Source organism: Triturus cristatus, chromosome 4_2, assembly GCF_964204655.1.
Source record: "Triturus cristatus chromosome 4_2, aTriCri1.1, whole genome shotgun sequence".
Taxonomy (NCBI): Eukaryota; Metazoa; Chordata; class Amphibia; order Caudata; family Salamandridae; genus Triturus; species Triturus cristatus.
In genome coordinates this window covers 954,327,647-954,352,805 of record NC_140586.1, presented here as the reverse complement: position 1 = coordinate 954,352,805, position 25,159 = coordinate 954,327,647, and positions in this window count along the sequence as shown.

Sequence of the window (25,159 nt, the reverse complement as noted above, 5' to 3'; positions counted from 1 at the left end):
ACATCTTCCGTGAAAAAGCAATGCACTTCAGAACCCTCCTCAATTGCGCCAAAAACAGACGTAAAAAGTTATTTGACCTTATCAAAAGTACCATCTCTCCCTCTCCCGCCATATTTGACAACCCCACCCCCAAGATAGCAGCAGATTTGAACTATTCTTTGATGAAAAAGTAAAATCACTTGTGGATCAGGTCACTCATCCTACCCCCCTTGAGGACCGCAATCCTTAGTCCCGTGGCAGAACTTTGACATCATCACAGAAACGGCACTCCTTAAAAGAATTCTGGAAACAAAACCCTCTAACTATTCCATCGACCCCAACCCCAGTGACATTGCCATTGACTTTTATACCCACACACTCTCCTACTGGACCAGTCTGATAAACCTCTTCCTCAACCGAGGCTTCCTTCCTGCTGCACTTAAAACAGGACAGGTTACCCCACTTCTTAAGAAACCCTCTGCTGATGCGAAAGATCTCAACAATTTCCGCCCTATCACCGACCTCTCTTTTTTTGCTAAAATTACAGAAAGTTGTGTGGCGAAGCAACTTTCTCAACATATCAAGGTCAACTTCTTCCTTGACGAATTCCAATCTGGTTTCACTCAAGGCAGCAGTACTGGAACAGCCCTACTATAAGTGATTGATGATGCCCTGCGAGTGCTTGACTCTGGTAAATCTTGTCTTCTGATCCTTCTTGACCTATCCGCAGCCTTTGACACAGTTAATCACAACACTCTTCTGAACACTTTGGGCCCGATTCACAAAAGTAATCTGAGACAAAATTGTAACTTTTCGACTTTCGGTATTCACAAAATGCATTTAGGAATACTAAAGTTAGGAATCCTAACTTTAGTACTCCTAAATGTATTTTGTGAATACCGAAATTCGTAAAGTTAGGATTTTGTCTCAGTTAAACTTAAGTTTTGGTGTTAAGAAGACCAAAACTTATATTTAACTGGGAGAAAATCCTCCTAAATGCATTTTGTGAATACCAAAAGTAGCAAAGTTAGGATTTTGTCTCAGATTACTTTTGTGAATTGGGCCCTTTAAAGCTATGAATGGGTTTTGAAGGCATCGTGCTCAAATGGTTTGAATCATTCCTCTCAGGCAGATAACAGATGATCAAAATAGCAAATTGTCTCTCCACTTCAATGGCTCTTGGACAAGCGTCCCTCACGGCTCGATCCTCGTGCCCACCCTGTTCAACCTTTACATGGAACCGCTGGGAAATCTAAAAAAATCTGAGATCCCTTATCACCTGTATGCTGATGACACCCAAATCTACCTAAAGGTGTCTTCCACACGTGACATTTTTATCCTCAACACCACTCTCAATCCATTCAAAACTGGCTGTCAACACATCCACTAATTCTGGATCCTTCCAAAACAGAACTCCTTCTCCTCTCAACTTCACTATCTCCTCCTCCTATGCAATCTTGGATGAAGAATCTGAACATTCTCAACAACAAGCCTACCATTGTTGACAGTGTTAAATCCCTAGGCGGTATCCTAAACAAAAAGCTCAACTTACATTCCCACATCAATACCATCGCCAAGAATGCACGTTACCAACTGCGCCTTCTCTGGGGGGTTCGGCGCTTCTTTCCTGAGCAAGACCTAAAATCCTTGGTCCAATCATTGGTTCTTTCCAGATTAGACTACTCCAACTCTCCTTGCTGTCCTCCCCAAATCCCACCTTTCCTCTCTAAAATCCATCCCCCATTCAGAAGCTCGCTTTGTATATGGGGCTAAAGGAAATGATCACATCACACCCATACTGTTGTCTCTTCGCTGGCTTCCTATCGAAGCAAGGTCACTTTACAAGACTGCTTGTATCACCCACAAAGCCTTGCACACTTCCACCCTTCGCTATCTGGCTAATAAACTCAAAATCCCAGGTGGCTCTAGACCTTCATGCAATGCGGAAAACTTTCTGCTGCTCAAACCTCCTACCTTCAAAAGGGAAAGATTTAATGCTCAATCCTTCTCTGGTAATGCGGCTAAAATTTGGAACTCACCTCCGCACCACTGTCTCTTTCCGGACTTTCAAAACAGATCTTAAAACTCTTCTCCTCCAAAGACACTTCTTGGAATAATTCAATCCATTTCTTGACCCTTGCGGCCATCTGGCACTCACATGAGGTCAACTTTGTAAATTAGTATTTTATTCGTGTATTAACCTAACGCTGGCACCTTTTATTTTTTACAATGTGTATATGCAACTTGTTAGCGTTGTAACTGCATATATGTAACTTGCTAGCGTGTTTAGTCTATCTTGTGTACCTTTTGGAAATTACCTGATTCTTTTGTAAAGGGCTCTGACACCTTTGGGTAAAGTTTGCACTATATAAAACTGCATTAAATAAATAAATCAGTAAGTTCAAAGGAGGGAGGTGCTGTCGCCAGCTGTCCGCCTCCACCAAGATCCGGGAAAAGGAGGGGGGGTGTTAAGTGAAGCCTTACCTGCAGCGCCCCCCTTCGGCCTCGCTGGACGAGTCCATTACTATGGCTCACCGCGCAACAACGGCTGCTGCGGGGAGGGATCAGCCCAGCCTTCCTTCAGCGGAAAGAACAGTTCTGGAGGAATCCACAGCTCATTCGGGCTCCCTTACAGGAACTCGTACAATCTACTGAATGGAGAACCTCGCGGAAAAGTTTCCACAAACCCCTCTCCACTCCAGAACACCCCAGGATTCCTCAGGCCCCGGGGCTGCGTCGGGAGACTCCCTCGCAGAGGACAGAGTGTGTCTCACAAGGGGCAGTGTTTTGTGTGGTCTGTAGCATGTTCAGTAGTATACATGACGGTCGAGTTAAACGTTCATCTGTTTTTGCGATCTGTAGATCACTAATTCCAATTTATGCAAGCTCAAGCCAACCTTCCATCCTTCCAAGCTAGGAAAATTGAACATTAAATTGGCCAATAGTAAATAGTGTTTCTACATGAAACTCACTGCAAATTTCACTTGACTCATTTAAATATTTAAATATAGCGAAACGTAATGAAAACAACAAAATAGGTTTTAAATGCCGTTTACAGAGACCAGATTTCTGGCATAATCTGAATTCTATGGCAGGACCAGAGGCTTCAGATTATGCTGTCTCAATTTCTTTACTGACTCACAGCAGCCAATGAAAACACAGTAACTTTAGTAAAAAACTACATTTCCCATGAGGCGTTGAACCACACCTCCTGTAACAACCAATAGTCACACATTACTTACTACAAAATAATGAGGCACCATTTTGCCTTCCTCTTTCTTTGCTGCTCCGCAGTCAAGATAAGTGCCTCATTATTTTGTGTATGATCGACTTGCTTGTTTTGCATATGACATTGTTGATTTGCTATTTGTAAATGATATGGCTTATTGATTGTACCTTCCGGTTGTGTTTGCTTGGCGCCCGCGATGCGCGCACTGTATTTCCCCTTCACCGATACCCCCGCAGTGCGTGTTGCGCTGTTTGGTCCTTTTATTTATTAAAATTTGGCCCCAGTTGCTTCCGACTCCCGCACGGAGCCGAGCAGCTTTCCTTTGGTGCAGGCTAGCGGGACTGGCCCCCTCTCCCCCGCGAAGGAGCGAGACGCAGGCTCGAGACCCAGTTGGGATCTCAGCGTGCATCTCGGGAGCCTGCAGGCGCCAGTGTGCATCCGTGAAACCCTATCATCGGAGCTGGTGTGACGCCTGTCCCGGGCTGAATAGGGATCTCATTAATAAACAACTAGGACTGACATGTCTAGCAGTTTGAGCGACACTGCCGTTTCCGGCACCGCAAGGGTTTGTGAGAAGAACCCTCACACACCAACCTAGTTGGTGTCATGCTTCATCATCGGGTTCCCAGCTGAGTAGCCAAATGCTACTCAGCTGTGCTGCGACAGTGGAGCTGTTTTTTTTGGGAGTGAGTGTGTGATGAAGTGGTGTGTAAAAAATACCTCTGGGTCTCTACCTGATAGTTACTTAATGCCCTGTGGTCCAGGGTATATTAAAAAGGAAGTGGATAACAAAAAGAGACAGTTAATTGTGTCTCAGTTATCAATTAGGTCGACATGTTTCAGCCCATGTAAAACAATTGTGGGGCTTTCCTAAGGACTTTTTTCACAGTGAATTAAAAACAGTGTTGTGAGTGAAAAAAGTGAAAGTGAGTGGCAAAAGAAAATTACGCCACATGTATATGCATTGTAGACACGCGCTAAGGTGTACTATGCAGACTGACCGTACTTCGCGTCCACCTTTGGAAAAAACCTGTAAAGGAATTGTGCGAGACAAAACAATACGACATGTAACATTTAAAATTTTGGCACAATGAATAGTTTACATTATTCAATCGGATTGGGTTTAAGATATCTACAGGAGGGACAGGCAGTGTCATTCAGACGTGTAAAGCCATTCGTTCACAAGCCAAACATGCCAAAGATGTTTCTATGTGAGCAAACACATGCTGTGACAAGGCTAATTAAGGCGCATAAATAGTGGTCAAATACATGGTTATTGTGGCGCTTAAAAAACGCGTGAAGGCCTGATGTTAACCGGCCTGGTATTTGCGATTTAAGACATCATGTGCCGTCAATTAGACGAAGTGCCGTATGTGGAATAGCTCTATCGTAATCACTTGTGAAGAGCGTGGCCCGCAACAGCTGTTATGGGTTTTAAATGAATCCTGCTAAAATAGGGAAGTATGCAAAAAAAAAATATATTTACTTTGTTTACGCAAATACAACGCTATTCTGGTCCCGAGTGGAGAGAAATCCCTTTATTTCACTATCTGTTTTGAGGAAATAAAAAAAAGCCGAGTTAAGCTTATTTGTAAATCGTAATGAGGTCATGACATCCGACAGTACCCGTAAGGCGCGTATGACCGGCGTGGGGTAGATTAACTTACTTGTGATGGAGGGCTCACCCACAGAAACACCTATTTCGAGCTCTGCAGGACCAGGATGGTTCTCGAGTCGGGTCCAGCTACCTCCATTGATAATTAGAAAGCGCGGAGAGGGCGCCGTTCAGCTGCGCGTACACTGTGCTGCTCGAGCGGTGGGTGGCCTAGAACGCTAACCTCTAAGGCGTGACGGGACAGCGGTGGCTGTGAGCATGCGCAGTGTCCCATGTCATAGGCAGCGGTTCACGCGTTCATTATTGCAGCGTATGGAAATGCTTAGCAGACTTACTTAAAGGATGAATTAATTGGCCGCTAGATTACTAAATCCACAGGGAACAATAATGTTTTGAGTAGGACTTACTGTAAATGGCACATGGAGTAAGTGGAAAAACACACATCTAGAGTAAAAGACTGGGGCATAGAATCACGCCCAGTACACAATAATAATAATAATGCCCCGTGTTGGTACTTGGAACTGGGTGCGTACATGACAGTGTTGTAAGGCTGTAGGGTATTTACGAGCTAGCAAAGGCTTATGGCCTATAGGTTATTGCTCGCTAGCAAGAGGAGGAGGTTTGGGCCCTATACTTATTAGGATGAAAAAAAGGGGAATTAGTCACCACAGTTAACCTGAGATAGATCATAGTGTGAGCATTAACCAATGTTAGTTAGTAGGATTCTAAATGTTTCTTCTTCACTATGGTTATTTGCTCAAACTATTCCATGGAATATTATCGTTTAATCCATGTAGATGGGTTGATAATCGATAAATCCACCGTTGTTCTTTCTCCAGAAGTTGTTGTTGGGTGATGTTTTCAAGATGTTCAATGATAGTCCATTCCATATCATTGGTAGTATGGCCCCTCTCCAGGAAATGGTTTGTCATCTGCGTTGTATTTCTTTTGCAACGAATGCTGCTTCTGTGTTCGCATATTCGTGTCTTTACTTTTCTACTGGTCATGCCAAAGTATCAGAGATTGCATGGGCAAGTGATTAAGTATATTGCATTTGCAGTGTTGCAGTTCATGTGTTTTCGTATTTCCCACACTTTGCCCGTTTCCAGATTTAGAGATTTCGCTGATTTAGTTAGGTTGCATACACTGCAGTCACCGCAGGGGAAATGGCCTGTGATCCTTGGTAGACCCCATGCATTATGTATGGTGTTAGTTTTTTTCACTGGTTGTGGTGGCCTGGTTGAGACTAGATTGTCTTTGTGGTTCCTTCCCTTCCGGTAGGAGACTACCACACGGGCTGAGCGGCTTTCTTTTGGTGCACGCTAGTGGGACTGCCCACCCCGCGAAAGAACGAGACGCACGCTCGAGACCCGGCTGGGGTCTCAGCGTGCGTCTCGGGAGCCTGCAGGTGCCAGTGCGCCACGTGAGACCCGATCATCGGAGCTGGTGTGATGCCTGTCCCGGGTTGAATAGGGATATCCACACACCTGCAGGGGGAGGTGCCTGTACCGGGGCTTGTATTTTATAGCGTTTTGCACCGCTTTCAATGCTCCATTAACCCTTTCCTCTCCCTTGCCCAGAAGTGGCAGGAACTAATTGTTTGAGGCCCTGAGCCCAATTAGGCAACCAGGGGCCACACTCCTCCATTAGTCCTATCGGCCAGGAGCACTTTTGGTACCTTTTTGGCCCCCTCTGCTCCAGCTTTTGCTCCTGCCTGACACCCTGGGTCATGGGACCTCAGTGGGCTGTATAATTAAGCTTACCCTGGGGATTTGAGTTTTTTCTATACTCCATAGAGTTAATATGTCGTACTGTGACGTATACCAAGAAGAGGTGGCTGCGTGTGAGGACCCTGAGGATGCAGGGTATTATTATGATGAATCCATGGAAGATATAATTGACAAAAAATTGGACGCTAAGTTAGACAAGGTCCTGTCCTCTGCTCTCTTACCCATTAGCCAATGTTTGGATCAATTGGTTGCAGGAAACCCTATCACCTCTGGTAACCCTTCGGCCCCTTTACCCCTCCAGCGCCTGCCGGCCTCCCTTGGCCATATGTAAAAGTGTATTCCTCTCTATATAAATCCAAATCTATATAAATCCAAAGATGGATGATACCCTGGACCCTCTCCCCGCCCCTCCCCAGAGCACCATTCCGGACACCACGACTGACGCAGGCACTGATACCGACTCCTCCCAGGACTCTAAGCCTCGTAAGCGCGCTAAGAAGCGCAAGCACTCTCTTTCCTACCCTTCCCTCCCCTTTTCTTTTGATCCTTCTGACATAATCAACCCCCGTTCCGCCGACTGGGTCCCTCCACCATCGGTGGCTAAATACATGCAACTCAACCTTAGGAAAGGTTTTGACAAGGAAGTCAGGGCGCGTTTAAAATCCGAATGCCCCTGCCCGGACCTCGCACATAAAGTGGCAGTTACCCATGACATAGGCTCTTCTATGACTACCTTCCTCAAAAAGTACAAAAAAGACCCCAAGAAGGGGATAGACCACACCCTCAGGGCATGCCAGGACAAGGTTTTAGACATCTCAGGACCCCTTGCAAAGATCCTGGAGTTGGCCTTGCAGGCTCAGGAGACGGGTGCAGCCATCCACCCAGAGGTCCTCGCTGGGTGGACCCAGAGGGATATCTGCATGCTTGGTAACGCCAATTGCGCACTTGCTTCAGAACGGCGGAAGTCCTTCTTGTTACGCATCGACCCACAACTCGTGAAATTGGCAACAGCTGAGCCTGGTCCGCTAGCGGAAGGACAACTGTTTGGCGAGAAGTTTGTGAAGGACATTGCCAAATTTGTCAGTACCTTCGCCTCTTTGGATAAATCCCAGTCATCTCTTAAAAAGAGTTTTTCATCCGGTTTCTGGTAGGGCCGGGCGTGGCAGAGGACGCTCGACCGGCCGCTACGCTAATCCCAGTCCTCAACGAGGTTTCGCCCCTCGCAGGGGATACACCCAAGAGCCTGACCAGGCAGGCTTCTACCCATTGAGATCCCGTGGGTTCCGAGGTCGTTTCAACAGAGGTTACAAAAATTACGACACCCAGTCTTCTGGTAAGTCCCCAATGTCTTCCGATGATCCCCCTCGTGGGAAGATTGTTTCATTTTCAGGTGAATTGGGCAAACCTGACCGCGGATGCGTGGGTTCTCCACACAGTCCAAGGTTATCGGATAGAATAGTTGGATCCTCCATGTCAGATGAACCCTCCCCGTCCTATCCTTTTTTCCCGACAAGAGCAACCTTTTCTAGATTGCGAGCTGCGAGAACTTTTGACCAAGCAAGCCATTGCCGCAGGACCCTTCCTTCCTGGAGGTTTCTGCTGCAACGTTTTCCTGGTTCAAAAGAAGGGAGGAGGCCAGTGGTTGGTATTGAATCTCAGGGAGTTCAACCCCTCTGTGATATACAGACACTTCAAGATGGATGGAATCCCTCTTTTGAGGGATCTCCTGTTGGAACAGGATTGGATGGTCCAACTAGATCTGAAGGACGCCTACCTCACAGTACCCTTGCCCCTCCCACTGAAAAATTCTCCAATTTTCCTGGAAAGGACAATGGTACCATTACCGATCACTTCCCTTCGGCCTGTTCGCAGCACCCTGGGTGTTCACCAAATTGCTGAAGCCAGTGATAACGTGCCTGCGAGAAATGGGGGTGAGGTTCATTGTGTACCTCGACGATATGTTGATCCTAGCCCAGGATCGAGACCTCCTTCTCACTCATTTTGGCTGGAATATGTCCCTGCTTTAACACTTAGGATTTGCAATAAATATCAAAAAGTCCATGACTACCCCAACACAACAGATAGAGTTCCTGGGGTTCCAGAAAGACTCAGTCTCTGCTCAGCTTCTACTTTCTCTGATAAAGATCAAGTCTATCAAGAGAGAGATAACTTCCACCCTGCCCAAGCAAATGATCTCGTTACGGGTGTTAGCGAGGATTGTGGGCCTCCTAGCGTCATCCATCCAGGCGATCTTTCCAGGTCCCCTCCGTTACTGGGCCTTACAACGGTTAAAGATTTATTACCTACAAAAGAGGTTTTTTTTCTTACGACCACCTGATTCCGCTGTCCCCGGGAGCCCGAGAGGAGCTTCAGTGGTGGCTGGAACACATGACAGCTTGGAACGGAAGAGCTATTTTTGACGCCTCTCCGGACGTCATAATAGAGTCCAACGCCAGCCGTTGGGGTTGGGTTGCTCTATGTGGGGACCTTGCCACCGGCGGACGTTGGTCCGCCGACAAATTAAAGTTGCACATCAACTGCCTGGAGTTACTAGCGGGTTCTTTCGCCATAAAGTCAATTTCCCCATTGAAGAGCAACTGCTGTATCCTCCTGCGGATGGACATTATGTCCACAGTACGATACATCAATCGTCTCGGCGGGACGAAATTACGGATGTTGGCCAACATTGTGAAGGAGTTTTGGCACTTTTGCCTGGACCACAAGATCAGTGTGGTGGCGGAATATCTGCTGAGCAAATTCAATCAGGTAGCAGATTGGAACTCCCGATTCCTGAGAGATTTCAGCGATTGGAGGCTTCACCCCTCATTATTTGCAGAGATCATGACTATGCGAGGCCCGTGCCTGATAGACCTCTTTGCCTCTCGCCTCTACACTCACTTCCCCACCTTCTTCAGTTGGAGGCCGGGCCCGATGGCGAACGGAACGGATGCATTCCTGCACCATTGGGGACCACAGAGGAATTATGCATTTCCACCTTTTGCTCTGATCCCGAGGGTAGCGGCGCACGTTCGCCGGCAGATGGCAACAATAGTGTTGGTCAATCCCTTGTGGAAGACTCAGTCTTGGTTTCCGACACTATTGGAGTTATCGGTGGATTTACCGTTTCAGCTCCCGGTATTCCCGGAGCTTCTCCAGGACCCAGTGGGATCTCCACATCCGATGGTCCAGCAGAACCAGCTTTTCCACATGGTATGGACGCTCTCAGTTGACATGATCGAATTGAGGGCCTTTCATCGGCGGCTACCGAGTTTATACACCAAGCTTGGGCTCCATCCACCCAAAAGCGGTATTCGGCTTCATGGAAACAATGGTTGGGTTGGTGCCTTCAACGGCAGGTGGATCCCGTGGGATCAGATTTAGGAGAAGTATTGAATTTTTTGTCCGAATGTGCAGAATCAGGACTGTCCTATGGGTCTGTGAATAATATCAGGTCTGCTCTTTCAGCTGGACATAATCATGTGGATGGTAAGCCGGTGGGGATGCCCCTTGTTGGAAACGCCCACTCCCACTCCGCAGGGTGGTGGTGGACTCCCCGAACACACTGTGGTAGCTTGGCTCGAGTGGTCAGGAAACAGGCGCAGTGCTAAGCATACAATATACCCATACAATAACCATGCGTGCATCCGTTCCAAAAACGACTCTACACCGTAAAAATTATGAAAATATTCTTTCTTTATCTTTTTCTCTTAGTTGCTGATTGGAAAAATAAATAGGTCAATCACAATATACAAGTTTCAATTAGTGCAGGTCAAATAAATATTGGCTGTTTGATGAAATAAATAGGGGTGATCATAAATAACAGGGCATAAATACAAGTGCAATATATACAGACAATTAAATACTTTGAGGCAATAAATACTGTACCAATAAATATTGTACACCAACAAGTCCTGTGGACCTATAAATATAGTGCAGCAATAAATAGGTAAAAACTCAATAAATACAGTATCCCCAATAAATAATTAAAAGTATACAGCAACACTCATGTAATCAGATGACACTTCAATTCTTAAGGGCAGATTTGGCCCAGGCACAGCTTGTAGGGTTGTGGAAGGCTTGAGGGGGGCTACTCCCTGGCTGGGACAAGGCTGAGGCCTAATCTGAGGTAGATCCAAGGGGGGTATACCAGTGCCCTGGCTTTCTCTCTCCACACAACCTCTCTAGGTTAGTCCCAGTTCACCCCAGGCACAGTCAGGTTGGTTCCAGCACCTCCCTAGCCCCTTAGAGCAGTCTCTCAGGTCTCCACAGGGCCTTAGGCGCCCTCTACTCCACTTACTGCCCTTTTTCTGATGTTCCGACGCCGCTGGAGTCGTGTCGACGCCGTGAGGCGGTTCCGGTTCGGTCTCGGCGGCCTCGGCACAATGTCAGTTCTTTGACGACGCCGGCAGGCGGTTCCGGTCCGATGTCGGTGGCCTCGGTTCGATCTCGACCTCCGATTCGACGGCGTCGGGCAGTCTCTTCACGATGTCGACTTCGGGCGGCTCCGGTCCGATGGCGCTCTCGGCTCCGATGACGTCGGCCGGCCTGGCCTCGATGTCGACTTCCGGCGACTCCGGGGTGCGATCCTCACCCCCGACCTCCGGTGCTCCTCCTCACAGGCTCCGGGCGACTCCGGAGTGCGATCCTCACTCCCGACCTCCGGTGCTCCTCTACCTCGGTCTCCGACGACTCCGGAGGGCGGACTTCACTCCTCCGATGACGCCGCTCGCTCGACCTCGGTTCACTTCCTCCTCGACCTCTGGTATTCCTCACGACCTCCGTCGGCGCCCTCTCACGACCTCAGGCGGCTCCGGGTACGACGTCTGCTACTTCAGTCAGCGCCGCTTCTCCACCTCGGGCTCCAGGTCTTCAGGCTACTCGACGCCGGACTCCAGGGAAACCAGTTCTCAGGTCAGAATCTTGCTGTTTTCTTGGTTCCAAGGCCTGTTCCTGCTGTCCAGGTCCTTAGGATAAGTTTCTTCTGTCTTCTTCCCACACAGGGCTATAGGCTGGGATCCATCAGTAGGGACAAGTATCAAGGGTGGGTTTATGGACCCCACTCCAGGCACAAGTTTCCACCCCTGCCGCTTCACTCCTTCCTCCTTCACTGTTGTGCTCCTCTCTCTTCACCAGTCAGGTGCCAACTGCCAACACTCTGTCTTAACCTCCCAACATTCTAAACGGTCTCCAACTGTCACAGAGTTCTGGAATCTCCTGGAATGTTCTGGAAGGTGCGGGTAGGTTCCAGTGGATGCTGGTGATGTCACAGGTGGCCACCATTTTGTGCTCCAGGCCCTCAGACAGAAGTTTCAGGGGTAGCTAAAATGGCTCCCTGAATCTGCAGCAACACGAAAAAGTCTGGTGGTTCCCAAAAAGGAAAAATTCAAACAGGGTTTGAGGCAAAAGTGGGACAAAATAAATAATGATGAGGAGGGACCACCCAAAGGGCTGACAGGTCTAACACGCGTCCCCCCCAGCTGAAAGTGGGGAGAGCTACCCAACCCCTTGGGAGTTCTCATCACTAAGGCGGAAATACCTTGAGAGACCGTCTGCATTGGCGTGGTCCACTCCAGGCCGATGTTCCACCTGAAAGTCCATCCCCTGTAGGGAAATAGACCACCTCAACAACTTGGGATTCTCCCCCTTCATTTGCATCAGCCAACGAAGGGGTCGGTGGTCGGTCTGAACTAGGAAGTGCGAGCCAAACAGGTATGGCCGCAACTTCTTCAGAGCCCATACCACTGCAAAGGCTTCACGCTCTATTGCACTCCACTTCTGTTCCCTGGGAAGTAGTCTCCTGGATAGGAAGACCACGGGTTGATCCAGACCCTCTTCGTTGAGTTGCGATAACACTGCCCCAATGCCATGTTCTGATGCATCTGTCTGGACAATGAACTTCTTGGAAAAGTCTGGGGCCCTTAAGACCGGGGCCTCGCACATGGCTTTCTTCAATTTCTCAAAGGCTTGCTGACAAGCCTCCGTCCAGACTACCCGTCGAGGTTGTTTCTTGGACGTGAGCTCCGTGAGGGGGGCTACGATGGTACCGTACCCCTTCACGAAGCGGCGGTAGTATCCCGTGAGGCCCAAAAATGCTCGGACCTCAGTCTGTGTCTTGGGGGGTTCCCAGGCCATGATGGCCTCGATCTTCGCCTGGAGGGGTTGCACCGTTCCCCTACCCACCAAGTGTCCAAGGTACACTACCGACCCCTGCCCGATCTGGCACTTGCTGGCCTTGATCGTCAATCCAGCTTGTCTCAGGGCCTGGAGAACAGCTTGCAGGTGACGCAAGTGATCCTCCCAGCTGTTACTGAAGACGGCTATGTCATCCAGATAAGCAGCAGAGAAACTCTCCATTCCGGTGAGGATCTGGTTTACCAGGCGCTGAAACGTGGCAGGTGCGTTCTTGAGCCCAAAGGGCATCACACAGAACTGGTAGTGGCCATTGGGCGTGGAGAAGGCTGACCTTTCCCTTGCTCCATCAGTCAAAGAGATCTGCCAGTACCCCGAAGTAAGGTCAAAGGTACTTAGATATTGGGCAGCTCCCAGCCGGTCAATTAATTCATCCGCCCTAGGGATCGGATGTGCATCAGTCTTTGTCACTGAATTCAGTCCCCGGTAGTCCACACAGAACCTCAGTTCTGGTTGGGCACCCGGTGATGCAGCTTTTGGTACTAACACCACCGGACTGGACCAGGGGCTGCTAGAAGGTTCAATCACTCCTAGCTCCAGCATCTTAGTGACCTCACTATGAATGCTGGCCTTCACCTTGTCTGACATCCGGTAGATCTTGGACTTCACAGGTGGGCTGTCTCCTGTGTCCACGTCATGGACGCACAGGTGAGTCCTACCCGGGACAAGGGAGAACAACGCAGAGTACAGCCCCAGGGCCTGGCGACAGTCCTCCTGCTGTTCAGGAGTTAGAGATGGGGAGAGAATCACTCCCTCCACCGACCCATCCTTTTCCTGAGACGCAAACAGATCAGGGAGAGGCTCGCTTTCCACGTCCTCTCCTCCGTCAGTCACCATCATCAAGATGACTTCGGGCCTCTCGTGGTGGGGTTTGAGGCGGTTGGCATGCAGCACCCGCAGGGGCTGACGAGGGGTCTTCAGGTCCACCAAGTAGGTAGCCTTACCCTTCTTCTCCAACACCTCAAAGGGTCCTGACCAGCGATCCTGGAGGGCACTAAGCTCTCCTGGTTCGATCACCCACACCTTCTGGCCAGGCTCCAACTCCACCGGGTGAGCGTTGTGGTCATACCACGCCTTCATCACTGCTTGGCTGGCTTCCAAGTTGTCAGAAGCTTGCTTCCACAACTTAGCCATTTGGCTCCGGAAGGCCAGCATGTAGCTCACCACATCCTGGGGGAGCTTTCTGGGAGTTCTTTCCCAGCCGTCTCTCACCAGGTTAAGAGGTCCGCGTACAGGGTGCCCATACAGAAGCTCGAAGGGGCTGAAGCCCACTCCCTTCTGTGGCACTTCCCTGTAGGAAAAAAGTAAACAGGGTAAGAGGACGTCCCATTTCCTCCGCAGGCTTTCAGGCAGACTTCTGATCATGCCCTTCAAGGTTTTGTTAAACCTCTCCACCAGACCATTGGTCTGGGGGTGGTAAGGAGTGGTGAACCGGTAGGTCACTCCACACTCCTTCCACATTGCCCGCATATACGCTGACATGAAGTTGGTCCCCCTGTCGGACACAACTTCCTTGGGAAAACCCACTCGGGTAAAGATTCCCATCAGGGCCCTAGCCACAACAGGTGCTGTTATGGTCCTCAGAGGTATTGCCTCTGGGTACCGTGTGGCATGATCCACCAGGACCAGGATAAACCTGTGACCAGCTGATGTTGGCGGATCTAACGGACCCACAATGTCGATGCCCACCCTTTCAAAGGGGGTGCTAACGACAGGAAGTGGTTTCAGGGGAGCTTTCAGCTTCACCCCTGTTTTCCCACTGGCTTGGCAAGACACACATGTCCGGCAGTAGGTATCGGACGACACTTTCATCTGAGGCCAATAAAAGTGTGGGACAAGACGGGCGAAGGTCTTGTCTTGCCCCAGGTGTCCTGCCAATGGTATCTCGTGAGCCAACTCCAAAAGGAAGGCTCGATAACGTTGAGGAACTACCAAGGCTCGTGACGATCCATGTAGGGGTGCCTTGGGTTCACTGTAGAGGAGGCCATCCTCCCAGTAAACACTGTAGTTCCCTTCAACGTTCCCTGCTGCCTGGGCTTCGGCCTGTCGCCTCAGCCCCTCAAGGGTAGGGCACTCCCTCTGGCCCTGGCAGAATTCCTCCCTGGACGGGCCTCCCTCCACGTGCCACTCGGCCGGGATGGGTAGGTCCTCCAGGTTGGTAACGTCCCCCTCCGCAGACTCCTGGTCCACCACCTCCGGTGGCCTATCCGTCCTACGGGGTGGAGACGCCGAGGCAGGCTCCTCCTGTCCTCGGTTCTTCCCTTGACTGGCAGCTGGCTGGGCCTTTGTTCCAGGCTCCAGCCGGAATGAACTCCCTCTTCGGGTAGTCTCGGACCTTGTGCTAACACAGGCCCAGTCAGGTGTACCCAGCATCTCGGTGTGAGTCCGGTATTCCACCTCCTTCCAAGCGTTGTGCTCCATGTCATTGCCCAGCAGACAATCGACTGGCACGGCAGGGCTTACGGCAACTCGAAGTGAACCTGCAACCCCCCCCCATTCAAAGGGAACCTCGGCCACTGGATAGTGACCTGTTCTGCCGTCAGCCATCGCGGCTGGGTGGAGTACATCGGGAATTACCTGCTCTGGAGACACCAGTTGGCTACGCACCATAGTCATACTGGCTCCTGTGTCTCTCAGAGCCTCCCCTCTTTGGCCGTTGATGGTGATCCACTGCCCATACTTTGCGGTATTTGCGGGCACCTGGATCTTGGGAACCATCTCCCGTTCTCCCAGGGACACTAAAGTGACACCCGCCCACTCCCTTCCCTTAGTTAAGGGCATCTCCTCCCCGAGCACTACACTAGCTACTCCGGGGGTCTTTCCTCCAGTGGGAGGGGGTGATCGTTTCTGACACTTCGGATCTCCTTTATAGTGTCCAACGCCACCGCACTCATAGCAATGGACAACCCTTGGCTGCTGACTCTGGCCCGGATTAGGGTTTCTGGGTGGGTTAGCCTTAGAGGTGAATCCTGTTCCCTTCCCTTGGAAGTTATTTTGGGGGCCTTTGGAGAACTCCTTTTTCTTTTCCCCTCCTCCTTTCTTCTGGGGGGCGCCCTGTCCGGCCTTTTGAGTATCCCCTCCAGTCCCCCTTGTGGACACCCGGGTACTAGCCCAAATGTCCGCCTCCTCAGCAAGCTTCCGGGGACTGGTCAGCTTGCTATCCACCAGGTGTTGCCGCAGTTCAGGGAAACATTTCTCGAGTAGGTGTTCCTTCAGTACTAGGTCAAACAGCTCCTCGTAGTTCCTTACTTCACTGCCCTGAATCCAACCTTCCAGTGCCTTCTTTGCATAGTCCAGGAAGTCCACCCAATTCTGTGTGCCCAGTTTGTGACTACCCCTAAACTTCTGTCTGTACTTTTCAGGTGTTAGTCCAAACTTTCTGATGAGCGCCAGTTTCATGGTGGGGTAGTGGGTCTGCTCATCCTCTTCGAGGGCCAATAAAGCATCCCTACCAGCTGGAGGCATGTACTTATACAATCCCCCTCCCCAGTACTTCACTGGAACCCCATGGGCCCTCAACGAGACCTCATAGGCTGCTAGCCACTTGGCGATGTCATCACCCACCCCATAGCTAGCTACTATGTCCTTTGGCAGGTAAGGTTTGGGTTCCCTGGTGGACTCTTGGATTTGGCTGCCACCATTAGGAACAGTTGGTGCCCCAATTCTTAGGATCTGAAGCTCTATCTCTTTCAGTCTTATCTCATGAGCCATCCTCTCTTTCTCCGTCTCATGAGCCAACCTCTGTTCCTCCTTCTCCTTCTCCAGCTTTGCTAAATCCCATGTGAGCTGTCTTTTCTCTCTCCGATCTGCTAACTCCACGCTGGATAAGCCCCCGCTAGAGACAGTGCTGCCCTTCCTAGAAAGTGTCCTGGGCCCTGCTGACAGGTTCCCCACCTCAGGTTGGTACATCTCAGCCCCCTCGGGGTCAGGCTCTCCATCCCTGTCTTCCTCCTCAGCCTTGCTTTCTCGGCGTGCCTCCCCCCAAGCCCTTAAGCTGGTTTGGAGTGCACCCTTCTTTGCTCCTGGGGGACAGTACACCCCCTCCCGCTGGCAAAACTCCCTGAGTTGGGCCACAGTGTACGTTTCTAAATCTTCCAGTACAAACTCCATCTTGCCCACTCAGGTTAGAGGACAGGTTTTGTGCAGTAACAATGTAGGGTGGTACCTTTAGTAATACCTCCTCCCACCACCAGAGTAAATTTGGAAAAAACAAAAAACCCACAATTAGGAAGGCCGCTCTTGAGAAAACTCCCGGTGTAGGCCTATGGACTACCCACAGTTATTGTTGAGTATATGTAGGCACAGCTCTATCCCACCACTGAACACCAATTTATGTTGGAAACGCCCACTCCCACTCCGCAGGGTGGTGGTGGACTCCCCGAACACACTGTGGTAGCTTGGCTCGAGTGGTCAGGAAACAGGCGCAGTGCTAAGCATACAATATACCCATACAATAACCATGCGTGCATCCGTTCCAAAAACGACTCTACACCGTAAAAATTATGAAAATATTCTTTCTTTATCTTTTTCTCTTAGTTGCTGATTGGAAAAATAAATAGGTCAATCACAATATACAAGTTTCAATTAGTGCAGGTCAAATAAATATTGGCTGTTTGATGAAATAAATAGGGGTGATCATAAATAACAGGGCATAAATACAAGTGCAATATATACAGACAATTAAATACTTTGAGGCAATAAATACTGTACCAATAAATATTGTACACCAACAAGTCCTGTGGACCTATAAATATAGTGCAGCAATAAATAGGTAAAAACTCAATAAATACAGTATCCCCAATAAATAATTAAAAGTATACAGCAACACTCATGTAATCAGATGACACTTCAATTCTTAAGGGCAGATTTGGCCCAGGCACAGCTTGTAGGGTTGTGGAAGGCTTGAGGGGGGCTACTCCCTGGCTGGGACAAGGCTGAGGCCTAATCTGAGGTAGATCCAAGGGGGGTATACCAGTGCCCTGGCTTTCTCTCTCCACACAACCTCTCTAGGTTAGTCCCAGTTCACCCCAGGCACAGTCAGGTTGGTTCCAGCACCTCCCTAGCCCCTTAGAGCAGTCTCTCAGGTCTCCACAGGGCCTTAGGCGCCCTCTACTCCACTTACTGCCCTTTTTCTGATGTTCCGACGCCGCTGGAGTCGTGTCGACGCCGTGAGGCGGTTCCGGTTCGGTCTCGGCGGCCTCGGCACAATGTCAGTTCTTTGACGACGCCGGCAGGCGGTTCCGGTCCGATGTCGGTGGCCTCGGTTCGATCTCGACCTCCGATTCGACGGCGTCGGGCAGTCTCTTCACGATGTCGACTTCGGGCGGCTCCGGTCCGATGGCGCTCTCGGCTCCGATGACGTCGGCCGGCCTGGCCTCGATGTCGACTTCCGGCGACTCCGGGGTGCGATCCTCACCCCCGACCTCCGGTGCTCCTCCTCACAGGCTCCGGGCGACTCCGGAGTGCGATCCTCACTCCCGACCTCCGGTGCTCCTCTACCTCGGTCTCCGACGACTCCGGAGGGCGGACTTCACTCCTCCGATGACGCCGCTCGCTCGACCTCGGTTCACTTCCTCCTCGACCTCTGGTATTCCTCACGACCTCCGTCGGCGCCCTCTCACGACCTCAGGCGGCTCCGGGTACGACGTCTGCTACTTCAGTCAGCGCCGCTTCTCCACCTCGGGCTCCAGGTCTTCAGGCTACTCGACGCCGGACTCCAGGGAAACCAGTTCTCAGGTCAGAATCTTGCTGTTTTCTTGGTTCCAAGGCCTGTTCCTGCTGTCCAGGTCCTTAGGATAAGTTTCTTCTGTCTTCTTCCCACACAGGGCTATAGGCTGGGATCCATCAGTAGGGACAAGTATCAAGGGTGGGTTTATGGACCCCACTCCAGGCACAAGTTTCCACCCCTGCCGCTTCACTCCTTCCTCCTTCACTGTTGTGCTCCTCTCTCTTCACCAGTCAGGTGCCAACTGCCAACTTCAACTGCCAACACTCTGTCTTAACCTCCCAACATTCTAAACGGTCTCCAACTGTCACAGAGTTCTGGAATCTCCTGGAATGTTCTGGAAGGTGCGGGTAGGTTCCAGTGGATGCTGGTGATGTCACAGGTGGCCACCATTTTGTGCTCCAGGCCCTCAGACAGAAGTTTCAGGGGTAGCTAAAATGGCTCCCTGAATCTGCAGCAACACGAAAAAGTCTGGTGGTTCCCAAAAAGGAAAAATTCAAACAGGGTTTGAGGCAAAAGTGGGACAAAATAAATAATGATGAGGAGGGACCACCCAAAGGGCTGACAGGTCTAACACCCCTCTAGTGTGTAAGTTGCTCAAGGGCATTAGAGTGGCTAGACCACCACGACCTTGTTATACCACACTGTGGGATGTCTCCAAGGTTTTGTCTTTTTTGGAATCATGGCCTGATAATAAAGACTTATCTTTAAAACAGTTATCAGCTAAGCTCACAATGCTCTTATGTCTGATCTCCTGTCGTAGAGTTTCTGATGTTCGTGCACTAGATTTGGCTGGCAGAATTTTTTCTCCACAGGGTGTCTCTTTTGTCATCTCCAGACGTACTAAGACCATGTCCCATACAGTTGAGTACCATGTGCTTCCACCCAATGCTAAATGATGTGTTCTACAATGTTTAAAGTGTTATGAAGAACGTACTCTAGCTCATAGAACGGACCCCTTGGGTCAATTGTTGTTGATAGCAATACAAAAGCCCTTCCGACCTGTTTCTGCAGCCACGTTGGCGCGCCGGGTGAGATGGGTTATGGCTGAATCAGGCATTGATGTTTCTGTATATGGTGCTCATTCCGCCAGAGGCGCTATGGCCTCTAAAGCTTATGTTTTGGGTTCCAGACCAGAAGATATCCTTAAGGTGGCAGATTGGTCTTCGAATTCGATGTTGAACATGTTTTATTATAAACCTATTTCACATGTTTCTACAGTTGTTGTTGACGAGCTTTGAACCAGCATAATATGAAGCCTCCGGTCCTGCCATAGAATACAACATTTTCCAGCTACCGCAACAAGAATTTTTGATTCTATTAAGGACACGGAGGCGAGGATTATCCCACCCGTTGGGACGTAATGGATAACAGTTGTTAATGTACATTACTGATGTTTAACATGATATTCCCTCGCTAAAATGATTGAACCTGGTTGGGTTCTGTTTTTCTTATGACCGTTTTTGTTTTCAGGAACCAATTCTAAACAAGTTTAATCACTGGTGGTTGCCGGACGTGGATCATCCTGTTGACGGACGACGTCTTCTGATCCTAGGATTCTGGATTTTATTCTCCGTTGAGAACGAACATTGAGTTACTCCCTCTCCGTTGAGAGTCAAGACAGTTCTGTGATTTTGGACACTTAAAGACTAGTTTGCAAAGAAAGAGGAAGCCAAGAGGGTGCCTCATTATTTTGTAGTATGTAATGTGTGACTGTTGGTTGTTACACGAGGCATGGTTCAAAGCCTCATGGGAAATGTAGTTTTTTTTACTAAAGTTACTGTGTTTTCATTGGCTGCTGTGAGTCAGTAAAGAAATTAAGACAGCATAATCCTCGCCTCCGTGTCCTTAATAGAATCAAAAATTCTTGTTGCGATAGCTGGAAAATTTTGTAATCATGCCTTTTATTCAAGACAAAGCGATACCAAAGGGGATGATGGACAGAGTGCTTGAACAAATCAAACACTCACCCCCAGTCAACTGATCTGGGTTTAATTTATTACTAAGGCTTGCTTTCACAATTTCTTATATTCAATCCACCTAATAAAATGATCATCTTCTTTCAAGGTCTCGGACAAGAATGAATTACGCATTTTCGAATGTCCTAATTCAAAACACAGTAAAACAAAACCTCTTCTGCTGCCTGCCTGTCTGTCTGTCTACGGTTATCGATTCCGAGACACATAGCATGTACTTCACTGCTGTGCATGTCAAGATCAAATTCACATACTTAATATTAGGCCTGTCAGCATATTTCTCCAAACCTCAGTTTTTGCGAAACACCGCCAGATTCATTATTATCTAAGAAGTATCAATTATATACAGGCAGAATGAGTGTTTAACGAGAAAAATTAAGTCACAGAGCTACAATACAATTTTCTCACTTCTGTAGCCGGCTTCCTGCACGAGAAGTTACTACGGCTCACGAAGAAGCCGGAAGACCAGCCCCTGTCCCGGTCAAACTTTCTACGGGACTTTTTCTTGAGGTCCTAGAAGCATCTGGGGTCTGCACAAAGAGAGTGACAGCCGAACTAATGTAGAAATGGAAAAAACCTCTAGGACCCAAAATCATATTCTGTCACAACCACCTGAGTGAAATAAAGAAAATGTATTAACGTGCACGGGAGCCTCAGTTGGGTGCTGAGTGCTTGAATAAACAGAAGTTGAGCACAAGCATATATAGTCGCATAACACAAGATTTCATTATAATTTGTCGTAAGTAACAGTTCGTGGCCGGGCCCTCACATTTCGGCAGGTGGTGAAGAAATACATTATGCTCAGAAAAATACACAAGAATAGATTTGGAAACCACCTAATGTGTACATGACAAGTTCCTTGTATCTAAAGTCGGACGGTTTAACAGTCACATTACGCGCAAGTCCAAGCAATAGGTAATGGCCTAATCAGAATAGCCCATATTATCTGTATGTGTGTCTGGATATGCATTTGAGGCGTACAGGGCCTGTTGCTAAGGCAAGCAGGCAGAATGCAGGAACATGGAAATTTACTCTCTTGTGCAAGCCTGGCAATATGTTACGTTAATGGCAGCTTACTGGCAAGCAAACTACAAACTATCTACCAGGACTGTCACCTGAGCTTGAGCAATGATTATATATTTGTCTACAAATCGCATCATCATCGAACTATCACAATGTCAAGTTATACAAAATGAATGCCACCGTATTTGTCTACGCGTAGCTTCCACATTCCCGCCCTTTTGATAAACAATGATGATGTCATATTCAGGCATTCATAATTTCTCTTTTTCGGCATTGTTCTCACCAACAGATGTTGGCAGATGTAATAATTAAATACATTGATTTCTTCTGCATAGAAATTTACCCTTTGAATATATGTGTTCTCTGCATCATTTTCTCAATTCATCTTGGTACAGTTGTCATTATCTCAAGGCCAGGGCTAAGTATGGCAAAGTGTTCACAATACATTATTATGAGCGCAGTTATCATAATGGCAGAAATGGAGTTGCATATCATCAATAACACTCATGTGACACTTCCTGTCTCATTCAAGGACATCGGCACATCAAAGGAAGCGGCGCCGCAAGCAAAAATCAATGATACAGTTTTATAATCTCGTCTCTAAAATGGCCTCCACAGGTCCTGTGTTTGATAAGGAAGGGAAGGACCTGATTATCCCATACAACCGAGCTTCAGCATGAGGTTGGTCCTTGGCAGCTCTTTCCCGTTCCTGACACCTCTTTGAGTCCCTGGTATTCGCTAATGGTGCAGAGTCCTGAGGCAGGTGTGAGGCATTGAGACCATTCCATCCATGCCGAGCCTTAAGGTGCAGTAAGGTCTGGAAGGTTGGGCATGAGGTTGGGTCTTGCAGCTCTTTCCTGTTCCTGAGACCTCTTTGAGTCCCTGGTATACGCTAGTGGTGCAGAGTCCTGAGGCAGGTGTGAGGCATTGAGACCATCCATCCATGCCGAGCCTTAAGGTGCAGGAAGGTCTGGAAGGTTGGGCATGAGGTTGGTCCTTGGCAGCTCTTTCCTGTTCCTGACACCTCTTTGAGTCCCTGGTATTCGCTAGTGGTGCAGAGTCCTGAGGCAGGTGTGAGGCATTGAGACCATTCCATCCATGCCGAGCCTTAAGGTGCAGGAAGGTCTGGAAGGTTGGGCATGAGGTTGGGTCTTGCAGCTCTTTCCTGTTCCTGACACCTCTTTGAGTCCTTGGTATTCACTAGTGGTGCAGAGTCCTGAGGCAGGTGTGAGGCATTGAGACCATTCCATCCATGCCAAGCCTTAAGGTGCAGGAAGGTCTGGCGATCATCAGATTAAACAACACCAAGAGGGCATGAAGTGCATTTTCTTGAGTGCAGTTTGATCAGTGCTCGCCTATCTAGCTCTGTTTGGTGCTGAATGAGTTCAGTTGGGTGACTAAGGTCCTACTATGTATAGCGTTATTACACTCGTCTTTCATGTTATTTTTGTCAGTGTGAAGGAGTACCTCGTGCATACTACAGTTACGGATGTGTGTTGTATCTTTACCTTGTCACTCCAGTCCTAAACAAGGGAACTCAAGATGCTATTGAGGCTTATAATCCCCCCTTCGCATACACGCATTCATTTTCCAGTGTTGGCCGGAGGCACCATCCAGTTCTGTGCCATCCCTAATTGACATACTAAGCCCTGAACAGCATTTAATTAAGGATGTCGAAAAAGCTTCTGTTATCTAAGGGTGTAATATCTGACGTTAGTTTTTGTCCATTTTAATCCAGAGTTTAGTATGTGTGAACTCGTGAGAATAAATGCTGCGCAATGGTGTGCGCAGATTTATGGGGACCGGTGGAGAAGTGCCACTTCTAGAAGTTGGCATTTCTGTGTACTGTGTGTCTGCCTGCCTGATGTAGAGTGCATGTCTGGCTTGTGATTGACAGGAGCTGAGAGGGCTGGGGAATTCCAGGGTCCAGGGTGAGTCTGGCCAGTGGTGAATGGAGAGATCTGCATGCAGATGGGAGGGAGGAGTTGCACCTGGGACCTGAATAGGGCTGTGCCTTCCCTCCCCAATGCTGGCTCCGCCCCCTGTGGTGCATCTGAGCACCTAGCCCCACCTTGACAACGGAGAGAGGAGCTGAGCACAACAAAGTGCTCCAAAGTTCTGACTGGTATCCCCCAAGCCCTGTGCTGTGACACAAAGGGATTTACTAATATAAATATAGGGGCTGTGACCCCATGAAAAGGTTCAGTGTTCCTGTTCTGTTCCTGATCCTGATGGGGGGGGCTTGCTACTGCTGGGGCCCAGGAGGGACCGCCATGGGGGCTGCCTCCCTGCTCGAGGGCCCTGTGTGCTGGCCCCTGGGCCCAGTTCTGCCCCTGACCCCCTTCCTTGGACTTTGGGCTGCTCCAGCGCCCTGTGAGCACTTTGCTTTATTTTTAAAAGTACCTGGCTCTTTTCTGCTGCAGGGGAGCATGGGCTTTGCAGCGCGGCGCTGCAGCCCTCTGAGCGGGAATACCCAGTGTAGGGATTCCCCCGTGATGCCGGCCGAAGCGGGTGCCCACCCCGCTTTATAGTTTTAATTGGGAGGGAGCCTACCCCTCATTGCCATTTTCGTTGTTATCTCTAATGCGGGTGCCCACCTCGCTTATTTGCCCTTCAACGCGGGTGCCCACTCCGTTGCTATCGCTATTTAAACTCTGAGGGAGCCTACCCCTCAATTCCGCCAAGAAAGGACCACCGCCGTAATCCGCGGCCCGCCTGGTTGTGGGCGGGCCTGATGGACGGAAGCGGGAAGAGAGTGCAGCCGGAAGCTGGGCTGCGCGAGAGAAGGACGGGAGCCTACCCCGCCTCCCCGAGTGCCCATGACAAAGTCCCCGGTCCCCGGAGGGGGCCCGGGTGAAGAGTAAAGGCGGCTGAGGCCGCTGATGCCAGAGAGGCTCTTAGGAGTGAGAGAGCCCCGCCCGCTGCCGGGTGAAGAGCAGCCATGCGGATCCAGCACGAAGGAGCAGGGAGAGGGGATCCCAGAGTAACATGGAGATCCCGGTGAGTAGGGGCTTCTCCGTTGGGTGATCCTCAGATTCCGAGCGACCCCGCCTGGCAGCAGGCCGCTCCAACGAGGCAAGCATGTTTGGTTTAAAGCGCCAGTGCGCTCCACGATGGGGGGGGCAAAGTTATTGAGAACAGCTTGTGGGCACGTTCCATTTCCAGGGCCCGTGTGGCTCCAACGGTGGGCTAAGTTATTTACAAGCCCCGTGGGGGCCAGAGGGCACCGTAGCGCCGGGCCCCTATTTTCATTTACAGCTGCCCCGCTTGCTAGAGGGCAGCTGCCACGCTTTGGGGGTATGTTGTTAGGTGCCCGTGTGTTTATGCTGATTCCAGCTGCCCTGCGAGAGTGCAGGCAGCTGCAACGTCTGGTGCAAACTGATCTAGAGTCCCTGAGTGGGACCGGAGGCACCGAGGTGCCAGGCCTCATTTTAATATTCACAGCTGCCCAGCAAGTAGTGGGCAGCTGCACCGTTCAGGCTATTCTTTTCTTCAGGGGCATGTTGCGAGTTTGGAGTGAGATGCACTCCTTCGCCCCATACCTTCCCAGCTGCGCAGCACTTTGCGCCAGCTGCTATGTTTAGGTTTGCGCAATGGCGCAATTGGATTCAGCTGCTAGGCAGCAGCTCTGACATTCTGGACAGAGGGCATTTGAGCCCCTTTGGAATGGCCAGTTGGCCAGGGGGACTGGGA